This window comes from Chionomys nivalis, chromosome 15 (assembly GCF_950005125.1).
Source record: "Chionomys nivalis chromosome 15, mChiNiv1.1, whole genome shotgun sequence".
Taxonomy (NCBI): Eukaryota; Metazoa; Chordata; class Mammalia; order Rodentia; family Cricetidae; genus Chionomys; species Chionomys nivalis.
The window spans coordinates 22,317,200-22,330,609 of NC_080100.1; the positions used below are offsets into that span (position 1 = coordinate 22,317,200).

Sequence of the window (13,410 nt, forward strand, 5' to 3'; positions counted from 1 at the left end):
AGAGGCTGAAATAACTGGGAAAGAATCCCATGTATGCCCTTTGATTCTCAGTTTGACTTTTCTTTCCAAAACAGAATGCTAGTATTTAATTTGGAAAACAAGAGACATAATCTTCTCAGGATGGGGAGAAGAACAGAAGGAATTAGCTGTTTCATACCACGATGAAGATTAAGATTGTTGTTATGCTGGATTTCGGAGCAATAGCCCCAGCTAGGAATAAGTACTCAGCATTTGGTTTATTAAAATGAATCCGGTGCAAAGATGCACACATCTCATTGTGGTAATTTATCAGCAATTAGATTTCCCAGATCTGTCTCCCTGTGCAGGGCCTACCCAAGTCAACTCCCATTTGCACATGTGTTTGGTGATTTAGCTAGATCACCATGGTGGTGCTAAGGCTATTAGAAACAGTCAGGGAGACGTTTTCAAACACCCACTTCTGACTACTATGCCCTGCTTTCTTCCTGTTTCAAAAACCCAAGAGGTGCCTGAGAAGCCGATGTGCTGCATGCACGCATGTGCTATGCATGCAGATAGCTGCATCCTGTAAGAAACAGTCAAATTAGCAGGAGAGCGTGGCCCAAATGCAAGCTGGTTCAGGATGGTACTGCGTAAGGGTAGTTTCATGGGAAGATCTGTCTTCAAAACTAGCGGCAGCAAATTACAGTTTAGTGCTGTCTGTACCTCTGCACCGGAGTCACTGTAACAACAGATGCTGACCCCTAGCTGGAGGCTTCGCTTCCAACGCCAGTGACTCCAATTCTGCATGCTCGCTCCCCAAAGTCCCAGCAGCATCTTTTCTGTGACAAAGACTTGTTTTTACTCAGCTTTTTTTTTTTTCCTTAAAGGAAAGGAGAGGAACTGGGTGAGTGTTAATTCTTCCTGGCCAAGCCACAATCTGTACTGATGTTGAAAAAATCCAGGTTGACCTGATTTTCAGAGGAGCCAGTCTTTCATGGAATCATCTGTCAATAAATATCTGCAGAAGCACCATAGATTGGGTATGATGTTTTGCAGCTAGCTCACTAAGCCACTCCGCAGGCTCCAGTGGATTTCAAGCCAAGAATTTCACTACTAGTGTGTGGGGGTTCCCATTTCTACGCCGTGTCCCTAGGGATTCTGAAGATTCCTGGGCTCTCCCGAGTCACAGCTTCTGCATTTGCAGCTTCACCAAAACGAGACTGAACATATTTGGAAAGCATTTGCATCATTACTAAACATGACATCTTGTCATTCCTTAAATAGCACAGAATAATTGAATATACCATTTATACTATATTAGGTAGTCTAAGTAGTCGAGGGATGATTTAAAGTATATAGGAGGATGTGCATAGGTTATGTCTACACATTATGATATTTTATGCAAGAGATGTGAATATCCACTCATTGGTATCTGCAGGAGTTTGAACCTAAACCTACCTATAGCTGATTTTCCTCTTCTTCTTTTTTTTCCCACTCTTCCCACCCTCCTCTTACCCTCCCCTTTTGTTCTCCTCCTTTTTCCTCTCACTGCTCCTCCTCCTCCTGGAAGCACGTTTTAAACCTAGTGCATCACATATACTAAGAAAGTACTCCGTCACTGAGTTGCTGCTTCTCTCCACTCCTCCACTTCTGTTTTGGAAGGCACACAGATAATCTTGCTAAGCTGACGATATTGGCCTTGAGTTCACTCTGTATCCAAGCAAGCCTTCAACTTGTAATCTTTGAGCTTTAAAATGCTTCCTCAATAGCTAAGATTTAAGGCCTTTAGCACCAAGACTGTATCTCCCTGGATACTGGAAGATGTAGCAAGAGTTAAGGACCCTTGATGGGTCCTTAACACAAGATACCGCTAAATACACATAAGCCTCCACTACTAGATCCCACTGACAGAAGAGGAAACTGAGATTGAAAGAGGTTACTGATTGGTCACCATTACATGAGCAGGCAGCAACACAGAAACACTGAATTTAGTCTTTGGATTCTGACTCAACATCAAAAGTAAAATGTTTAGCTTTGTAATTGCCATATATAAAGACCTCATACCCATCATATTCTATTCTTACAGTAGTCTTTTACAGAATCAGAGCAGCAATCATTGTTATTTTTATTACTATGCCCATCCTATCATTCTCATGTCAAAGATGAGGACACAGATGTTCAAAAGGGTAAGGGGTATACACATCAACGACCTTATCTCACAGCTGTGGTGATAAAATAGGAGAGCCTTGTCTTGGACACACTGTATGCCAGGCACTGCTTGGTTCATTTGCTTAGCTCTTGTGACAATCCTGAAGTATAGGTACTATTAGCGTTCTCATCTCAGAGATGAGGATGCTGCAGCCCAGAGATGTTCCACTAATTGTCTGAGATCACACAGTTAGTGAGAAAAGAGGATCTTAGCAGTTGCACTCCATACTTTCCACTTAAGCTGTTGATAGAAGACCAATAATCCTACTTTTAAGGAGCCCCATCCCAGAAGCACAAAATAGTACCTCTCATGAGAGCTGGGAACAGATAAGATGGCCTTGGATCATTGTTCCTAAATTTTCCAAGGCTGTCATCCCTCTCTTTTGTTTGTTTATATTTTTGTTTTTTTCCTGGACAGGGTTTCTCTGTGTAAAAGCCCTGGCTGTTCTGAAACTCACTTTGTAGACCAGGCTGGCCTTGAATTCACTGTGATCTGTCTGTCTCTGCCTTCCGAGTGCTGGGATTAAAGGCATGTGTCACAACCACCCAGCTGTCATCACTCTTTTTGATAATGGTCTCAGTGCTCAAATCCACTACCCAGATCTGGCTCTAATGCTGGGTGCTGTGGGATGCCTATGGCATTTCTTCTATAGCAGCATTGCCTCTAGAGACTATTCTAGATACACCATCTTTTTGATGTAATATGTCTCTGGATGTGGGGCCTAGGAAAGGGCGTTTCAAACATGCAATTCCATGACTGTCATTCAAGCTGAAATTTGAGAGCTTTAGTTAAAGGTAAAAGAAGGGAAAGGAAGACAATGTGAAGGGTATAGAGGGGCTGTCTTGTTGTCTCTTTGTGTGAAATATCACATTTAAGGCTTTGATGGAGGTCAGGTGGTGGTGGGCTGATTGGATTACAGTGCCTAAATATTTTCTTATTCCCAGTCACGGTGAAACATTTATCATTATAAGACAAACTCGGGCATTATGTTGCAAAGGGACACTACTCAATCCCACAGTTATCGACTCATCCATTTGAAAGGCCGTGGCTAATGAGATGTGAACCATTGTGGCTACTTGGGCTGCATCTGTCCATCCAGAAACAGTTGCAGAACATGGCTTAGATTTTCTTTGTCTAAGTCGCAGAGCTATAGGATTGTATCAGATAGTGGCTACATCCATCCTTACAGCACGCAGAAGCCAATCCCAGAAGCACCGTGGCCAGCATTCTGCCTCTTGCCAAGTGCTTAAACAATGAATGCTGCTTCAAGTCACAAAAATGTCACTGTTGTTTGTTACTATAGAAAATCTAACTACCAAGGGCCACATAGTAGGAGGAAGACATATGCTTTACCAGATTATGTAAAGGAGAGTCTTCTTGAGAGAGACATATTTAATTAAACACAAAACAAGCTTAGATTTCATTAAAAAATAAATTATTGCCAGTAACAAGCTTATCTATTTATGTATGGCTCTTAGTTTCTAGAAAAATGCTTGGAAGCAAAGGGGAAATTTCAAACAAAAATAAAAAGATTAATTACTGGTTTACTGCTTCTTTGGCTGCCTGCTTAAAATTTTTGGAGTTTTGAATCATGGCGCTTTGAATCTGAAAGGAAACCCAGGACTTGAAAGGATCTGGTCCAGTTTCACACCTACACATGAAGAGAGTGAGGTCAAGTTCTCCGCTCTTAAGACCACTGTGTGACCTTGAGTAACCCATGAATCCCCTTGAGCCTCATTGGCCTCATCTGTAAGGTGCAATGGTCATAGAAGATCTACCTCAGCCTTGTCGTGTGTGGGAAGCTAGCTAATAAAGCAGTAACTGTCATGAAGTATCAAGCATCTGATGGGCTGTATCCACATTTGAGAAAGCTAGTTAAGTCCAATGAGAAATTATGGAGAATGTGTCAAAAATCTCTCTTCTTTCTACTTCCTGTTTTTCTTTACCACTCAGTCAGGAAGCTTAGAGTACGTCACAGAATAAGGAAAAGGGTCCAGCACCCATTTCAGCTGGAGTCTCCTTTCCTTTCCTTTCACAGCTTATGTTGTCTTTATTACTCATCCTGTAGTTAGATAATTGACCCGTGGGCTCTGAAACTGGGGAGAAAAGCTACACTTTCAGTCCAGTCTTGACTTTTAAAACTTCCATATATTCTTCCCCCACCACCCCACCATCTCTGTCTGTAGGGTCCTTTCTCTCTCCTCACCCACAGGAAAAGAAGCAGAGGATTTTGTGGTGGTCCTAAGAGCTCATTCAGTAGAAGGGAGGCTCTTGATTTCTTCTCTGAACCCACGGAACTTCACAGGGAGATGAGAAGTAGTGACCTAGTTCTCAAGCTTTGGAGCTACAGGCTGAGCATTGAAAATGCCTGATTTTTGCTCAGTCTGGCTGATTTATGGATAATCTAGAGCCAGCTATCACGGCCAACTTTGGACATCAACGACTGCATTTAATCAAACAGAAGAGTTATGAGCAGATGGAAACCTCTGATGCCCGGTTTGCTGACACAGAGCCGTCTTGTCAAAGTCATTTTGTTCAGCTCCTGTACTGTCCATTCTGTCTCTTTGCACACGTTTTAAAGGTGCCATAACACTTGCAGAATGCTTAATTGCTTTTAATGTGTTTTTCCCCACCTTAGTAATGTTTGGGATTGAACCTAGAACCTCAGGAATTTGAGGCGAGCAGCCCACCACTGAGTTACAAACTCAGCCTGACTCACTTACAAAAAGCCACATAAACCATAATATTTTTACACTTTTCTCCCATTCTCAGATCCACAGGGAGGAAAATAACACGCACTCTTGCGCCAGGGAATTCTTTCTTCCTGTGAAGATGCTCTTCACATTACTGCGGACTTCTCCAATGCCATCTCATGTGTATTAGTTTGAACTCAAGGACAGACAGACTAAAGTGTACAAGATCTGGCTACAGGGAAGTTTGCTAATAGCCAAAACAAAAATTTTAGTTATTGGAAACTGAGGAAATGTGAGGGCTATCACAAACAGGCAAAAATTCAATTGCTCAGTCTTCAAATGAAACAAAATTATGGTCCTTGTCCAAGTCCTTTTAAATTTTGTCCATTCTTTCTTCAATGAAAACATGTCCAGGGGTAGTATATATGTCTAATTTTCTAAAGCATGCCACCAATAAAAATTTCATTTTAATCAATCAGATACACATGTAAAAATTACTCACTTCTTAATTAGGACAATGAGGTCATTTGCGAACTTAACAGTTATAGTGAGACGAGATGCTGTGGTTACAGAATACTATGTAGAAAAGAAGTACAGACCAAAGAAGTTTTGCTTAAATCAAACACCTAGGACTTGAGGATCCTCACTGCCTCGACATATTCTTGTTAGCTTCTTTTCTTCTCCCCACCTCACCATCTTTCATTGTTTTTCCCTTAAAATTTTAATTTAATAGCTAATAGCTGAGGTTTTGCTACGCAACCCTCTTCTAGTAAGCCTTCTACCTATGGTTGCTTTTGTTCCATGAAGTCAGAAACCTACTATGAAAATTCAAATTTAGAAAGTTGAAGCAACTTAAACAATTGACAAGGAGTTGCAAGGGAGGAGAGAGGAATTTTCCACCAGCCTTGCAAATGAACAGGTTTTGTTACATCTATTTTTTCCAAATGTCTATTTGGTTTGCTCTCTGGATCTCATACACGTTCCAGATAGTTGAGCTGCTTATCTGAGCTTTAAATAGTGGTACAAGGTAAAAGCAAGAAAACAGGCCCCGTGCCCAGGAGAAGTCAGCCAAGACAAACTGGACTCCTTATTTTTCTTTTGAGAGAGGGGGGGAGAAGTGGAGAGAGAGATGGCTAGGGAGGTAGGGAGGTTGGGGGATATCTGAGAGGAACTAGAAGAGGGAAATAAATATGATCAAAATATATTATATGAAAACATCCAGGAAGAAATGAAAACATTTTAAAGAAAAAGCATCAGTTAGCAAAATTGAGCATGCTTAATACTTAAAATTTAAGTGTGACTCTCAGTGATAGAAGGATACTTCTCTGCATCTCTATATTTCTTAAGTCCTCCATGATACTGATGTTTATCAAGGAAATTGAAACTACAGCTTCCAACTTACTAGTAGCCTCCCCAGGCCAATGAAGTAGAACAGGCCTATGCAAACATCCACACACTTTTCCTTTGATAACAATGACTGGGCAAATCTCAGCAAATCGTTTCTGCTCTTTGCTTTGACAGAGTAAAATGAGTGCTTGTTTGCAGAGCATTTAACCAGTGCTGCCCCGTATGGCCCCCACTTTCTGAAACTATGAAAAGGATAATGGTTTGGGGCGTCAACACTAAAAGGTTAGTCCAGTTTTTCTTCTTTCTACAAACACTCCGCTTGGGCATTTATCCACAATGATTTCCATCCGTAACCTGGCAGGCACCTAGTACTGTCATGCCATGCTTGTCAGCTCAGTTTTAGAAACAGAAATTGATTTTAATATTATGAAACCAACGTGATTTGGGGGAAAAAAGGGCTGCTTTGATGATATTCTTATCTCTATCAATGTCCAATTTATTTAAAGTCAAGATATAACATCTTGGGGTGCTTTTCCTAGGTGTGTTTACGTGGCAAGGCTTATTCATACCTGGGTGTGTGGAACAAACTTCCGAATGCCTTTTATGGTCTAAAAGATGACATTAGAATCCACATTTTTTAAGATCTGAAATTGTAGGTTCATGTGCCAGGCACATGAAGCCTTAGGGGCCCAGCAAATTAATATGTGAAGAAAAGTAGGCCATGGTCACTATGTACCCTGTACAGTTCAGGTGAAAGACTTCTAGCTTTAGCACCAATGTTCTGAGAACATGGTAAGGTTTAAATATGAAAAGAATGGAGGAGGAGTGTTGAAGTGTCCCAGCTTCTCATAGGTGGTCTTTGTTTTTACCCTCCACCTGTCTGGAGACCACACTCAGTCCTTTGTTTCTCCAAGAATTAATAAGAACAAGAGTTTTCTAGTTTAACAGGATGAGGGGTTTCCTAGTCACTACATGTCAGACACTTGACAAAATTTCTTACTAAGCATCTGTCTTCTTCCTTCAACAGTTGCCGTATTTGTTCCTTTATCTTCCCTCATACCTCCCTAAGTTCCTGCCTCCTGCTACGGCTCCAAACAGTTGTGTAGGAAGCCTCTGCTTTCACAGCTAATTCTCCAAAAGGCCACACTGATTGATAGCCAGGGCATACCACTGAGATCCTACTAATTCTATTATGTAGCCTGTTAAAATAAGTCTTTGCCCACAAACATGTTTCTTTTTCTCTCCAGAAATCCAGTTACTAGAAAATGTGACATCTCCATAGCATTTTGGAGGCACCCAAAGATGGGTGCACTGTTACCTAATGGAGAGGCAAGATACCTCCTCCTTCTCTGGTTCAGTTCTCATTCAGGAAGACACTCTTGGTCTTATAAAACTGGTATACATAGTAATACTCATAATGATTTTCAACTTATCTCTCTGCAATTTCATATCCCCACAGCCCTTCAGACAGGACTAGAAGCTTAGTGATTCAGTGTGTGTGTGTGTGTGTGTGTGTGTGTGTGTGTGTCTCATATTTAAAACAAAGCTCTCTATATGGGTACTCAATAAATGGTTCTGAAGAAATGAACTGTATTGAGTGCTTGCTGAATGTAGAAAGGGAAGATGGCAAAGATTTTGTGCTTTTAAAGAGCTATTAAGATTGCAATATTTGGCCCAGGATGGCATATCTTCTACTTGGGTGGTTCAAAAATAGATAGTAAAAGCATTGCTTGTTTTAATGGAACTTTTAGTTTTCAAAATATTTTCATATAAAATATTTTATTTTATCCCTTTTTTGTCAATTCTGGGGGATTTCAAAATGTTATCACTGAGTGTATAAATGCATTTAAACTAGTACCTTGTTTTTTGATTGGAAATTGGTTTATCTTTTCTCATAATATGTTAAAAGTCTCAAGAACATTACATACACAATAAATCAGAAAGTACACTTCAGAAATCTATCTTGAATTTATACAGAAGTGTATCCCAAATCTAAATACACAAAACATCTCTTGAATAAATAGATTCTGCCTCCCCAGTGTGATTTATAAAAACAAATTATTAGAAAACAATTAAAACACCAGAATCTAAAGGACTGCTTAATTAGATCATAGACAAGAGCGGATATTATTTTATCCTTGACATGATGGTGATTAAAATTTCAATAATTTTTTAAGGTGAAATACAGCAATAACTGGGCACATGAAATAGACAAACCTGATCCTAATTCTGACACGTGCTTCTGCACAGGTGCACAGACGCTGGCCATAAATCACATTCATGCCAACACAGTGACAACAATTCCCTTTGGGAGGAAGGATTACTCTAAAGCAGGTAATCTTACAGTGTAACAAAATAAGAAGTGACCACTTTTGTGGTTGAGGAAACATACTTCAACAACAGGATTAACTCAACAACATCATCCTCAGCAATACAACAACAACAATAACAACAAAAACCTCACCAATGAAATCCCGGTAAACCGAGGCTACCTTAGACACACGAGTCCCATGTCCCTGGCATTAAGTTTAGCAGTGCCTGTTGGCCAACCTCCACCTATCTTCTTTGTAGCTGAGCTGTGCCTGTCTCTTGGGCTATCGTGAAGGATTTCAACAGCTCTCTCCACCCACTGGCTGCTCAGTTGCTTTTAAGACTCACTTCCACTTTTCCTAACTCCTTTACCGTGTCTGAATACATTTAAAACACCCTGGGGAAACCAGCCATTATTTGCCACTCAGTTCTGACAAGGAGATGAAAGGCAATTTTATAGCAAATGTCTTCTTCAGGCCCCGGAGAAGAGCCAGGTCATCTTATTCAGAGAAATCCAGCAAGTTCAGTTGTGCTCTTGGTCTGAGATGCTGTGTGAAAACTTTTGTCCGGCTCCTCAGCTTCTGCTAGGGCTTGTGATGCAAAGCAGTAGGCACTGGAAGTCTATAGGCCACTGATGGGAAGAACACAGGCAAGGCCAAGAATGCAAAAAATTTACACATCTCTCCCATCTCATGATGCTCAGGACCAGTCCCAAAGTCAACCCTCCTCCCAGTGCTCCCCTTAGGAGCACACCCCATCTCTACCTCACCGAGTCACCTTCTGTCACCCATGAACAGGGTGTTCTTTTAAGCTGACTTCTGCACTCAAACATCTGGGCTATTTATCTGTCAAGATAACTGCCTCTTTCTCTTGTTGGTTTTCCTCTTCTCCCAGTTCCATTTTGTTCAGCTCCCTTAGAGCTCTCTTAGTAGAAAAGGTACCAATCCAACCAGAGAGGTAACAGCCAAACATGGGGCTAGTTACAGGAGTAGAGCAAAAAATGCTTCCATTCCAAAGAACTTCCAAGATACATTCATTGAATGGGGATGGAAAGATGTGAATAAAGATCAGTTGTTTGTTTGCGGGCAGGTTAGAAAACAGGTAAATTGACCCATGTTAGTGATTGTAATGCATGGCTATCCATCCATTTATTCATCTGTCCTTCTATCCACCCATCCATCCATCCATCCATCCATCCACCCATCCATCCATCCACCTACCCACCCACCATCCATCATCCATCCATCCATCCATCTTTTTACCCAGGTATCTACACTTGAATGTAAGAACCAGATATAGAAATGCGATCTTGTGTAGAAAGAATTCTTCTAGTATATATATAGAGTTTCTCAAAGAGAGAGAATCCAACAAAACACACATAAACGACAAGAGAAGCAAGAACAAATCTCTTCAGATGCCATGGACAAGAGCAGGGAGATCTGACCTGGTCAAGGAGATGAGGGTGCTTCCCCGTGGAGGGTGCCACTCAGCTGAGCATAAGCTTCCTTGTTTTATCTTTGACACAGAATGAGTCTGTTTTTATGCAGAGTCCAGTTAGGCATCAGGTGTCCAACCACAGGGGATGAGGAAGTAACAGGATAATCTAACCAAGGTCATTCTATTCATTTTTGTGTCCAAAGATTACTTTACAAATGACCATACCACTCAGTTCTAGTCATTGAGGCATAGCAGAACTTTTGCTCTCTGCTGAAAAGGAGAGAGGGGGGAAAGGAGCCACCCTCCCTAACCCTCACCCTGACTCTGGGTCCTTGGAGCTATCACGGCCCACGAAATCAAACCTAAAGTGATTTTCCCAGAACTTCTCAGGAGAGCGCCGCGTGCCTGGTGTTTAATCCACCTTAGCCAGGCATGCTATGGCTTGCAACTCCAAGTATCCTCCCTGGGGCCATGGCACAGAAGGATGCAGAAGAGGCTTAGAGTCTGCACTTGCTCAAGCCTGGGAGAAAGTGGACTCTCCAGAGCATGGCCCATTTGCCTTGGGCATACAGCAAAGCTTGGCATAGGTAGTTAAGTAGTCTAATTTTCAAATGTCGTGGCTTAGATGTGAGAGAGGTTGCTGTGGACAGAGAAGCACTGGGATTCTTCTGTAACTGAAGGAAAGGGGTGCAATGCCAGGGTGTGGGGGTCATGGAAGTCTTGAGTGAATGTGTAAGGAGCTGGTGAAGTACTAAGTGAATGTGTATTGTTTGACATGGGCACAGCCATGTCTAAGACCAATTCCTCAGATCCACTGGAATGAGAGACTCCACTCTCTAGGATGAGGCTCTAAGGGATGGAAAAGCTTTCTTCTGACCCAAATGCAAATACTGACAGTGTATACAAGTAGACGAATTAATTAGTGTGGACAAAACCCAGCAAGACAGCTTCCGCCTCTTAGATGTTGATAACGTGAGAGAGTTTGCCTTTAGAGACTTCCTACTAAGACTAGCTGCATCCCCCCTTTATGATGTCCATAATAAACATGTGTAGCTTCCAGCTTGATGTTGGTGCCTTTCAATCAGAGTGCATAGCCCAGCTAACCCCAGATTGTCTGTAGGAATGTCAGTCCTCATCATTCTCTTGTTTTCCCCTAGTCAAATTTCTGGGCCTAAGCAATGCTGGATGTGGAAGCGAGAGCCATTGACTTACTGGGAATTTTAAATGATCATTCTATTTTTGTCACCAACTTCAATATTACATTATCTAAGGAACTTTAGATTTTATTTCCTATTGTGTTTTCTAGTCAGTGGTGGATTTAGTGTTAGAAGTCATTAGACATAAAGGCCACAGCTACTCTCTGTATCTTCATGTGCTAAAGGAAAATACAGAATCCAATCTCCCATGTAGCCAAGTATGCAAATGACTGTTATACATCATGAGTGATCGTGCATTCAAATGAGAGAATATGTCATATTTGGCTACAGGCTATTGAAAGTCAAATGGATGGAAACACTCTGGCTCAGTTTCTAGAAAAGTAAATCTGACATGATTAAGGGTATCTTAAGGCAGAGTATTTGGGAAAGCAGTGTTTCCCTGCTCCCTTTCCCCATGAAGATAGACAGTAGCCCTGGTGAGCACACTGACAAACACCGTTTCCCATCTGCAGTGACTGATGAAGAGTGCTTGCAAGAAGGGATCCTCTGGGAAGGACAGCCAGCTTTCACAGTGATGCTTTTGTCTCCTCTTTTTTTTTTGTTTCTTCTCCTCTTGCAGCAGTTTGAGTAAAGGAGCCAGAGTCAGCGAGCTCGTGGGAGACTCTATGCAGGGATGGAGTGAGATGCAAGCTGAGTTTGCATCTATGGGGAGGTCCTAGACTTGGGGATGATGGACTTAGCGACTTGGATGGGTGCTAAATGACCTGTGTTAACTGACAGGTTGTAAACTATAGACAGGATAGGGGAATATTTTCTATAGTCACCAGTCATGTTAATTTTGCCTTGTTTCCTTCTCTTTCTGAGCCTTCATTTTTTTTTTTTTTTGTTAAAATGTTCTGCTTCCCTCAATGAGTGTCTGTGAGAATAAGATGCTGAGATGAATGGCTTTGGCGAAAGTACTCTATTTGTCTACAAAGCGCAGTGCGGGGATAAAGCACTGTTTTCATCAGCGGGCAATGACTGCTCCTCCGCTGCTGTGATTAAGGGAAAACAATTGCCCTGGAAAGCCCCTGTGTTCCTTGAACTCTTCATAGAAGCAGAAATCTCAATGGAGATGATTCTTTTTCCTTGCCTTGCTGTTTTGATTTGAATAATCCCAGCTCTAAGTGGACTCTTGAATATGGCCCCAAGATTTGATGCCACCAGGGTTCTTTCTGGGAACTCACTGGCTCCTAAGTGTGAGCCCTGTTTCGGGTCCCACTTGCCTCAGTATTGAGAAGACAATCTCTTGTTTCATCATGAGTCCACAGAATCTAAAGACCAAACAGAGGAGAAAATATGTATGAACGGCAGTGAAAGTCACTTCTGCTTCCCGGAGCCTTGCGGTAGAGTAGCTGTACATTTCTTCATTGCTGGGCACAAGTGACATCATTGCTGAAGTATTTGAAGTATTCTGATGCGTCCTTTCACTTTCCCTTTAGGAACCTATCCTGTTCTCTCTCTCTCTCTCTCTCTCTCTCTCTCTCTCTCTCTCTCTCTCTCTCTCTCTGCAGAGCCTGCTTATCTGAGCTGTCTCACTCTCCTAGAACTCCGCGTTGGGATGATCAGCTTGTTCCAGTATAAACTTCTGTGATGATGGAGTAGTCTAGATGGTCCCTGTCCAATAAAGTGACCACTAAGCCCATGCAGCTACTGAACATTTGAAACGGATTCAGTATAACCGAAGAACGGAATCTTTAATATTTGATTTCAATGGACTCAGATTTAAATTGGCATATGTGGCTGGGGGCAAGGTATTTGTTGGCCAGTGTACTCAATTTCTCTACTACAACCAAAATCAGTCTAACCTAGGTTCCAATCCATAGCCCTCTCAGAGAAGCACAAGAAAGTCCATGTTGTAAACCAAGTACTAGGCGTAAATTAAGTTCTTAACCCTTGTAGGCAACTGTGTAGCTCTTTCTCTTTTTCCTTGTGTTGGGGATTGGACCCAATACCTCACACATACTAAGAAAGAGCTCTACCAGTGAACTACATGTCTACATGCTAAGACTAGCACACAGGTTTCGAACAATACCACACTTTAGTCAAAATGGAAGCCCAACTGGCAAGAACTGGGGAAGGGGACAGATAAGTGTGAGATGTAAAAAGATAATGGGTAAAGACCTTCTGATACACATCAAAGTATGTCTAATGGATGGCATTTCCTCCCCAGGGCTCTGGGATGCTTCTAAACTCGTTTGTCTCTCAGGAATCTGGAAAGATTTAAGGTCACAAGTATATGGGCAGGAGCTGGGAA

General features: G+C 41.8%; 1 protein-coding gene across 6 annotated transcripts in view; it reads right to left on the minus strand.

Moving 5' to 3' along the window:
• The window catches only part of Prlr (prolactin receptor), a 172,767-nt gene that overhangs the window by 40,018 nt on the left and 119,339 nt on the right, over positions 1 to 13,410 (minus strand). The gene's annotated exons all lie outside the window — the stretch shown is intronic.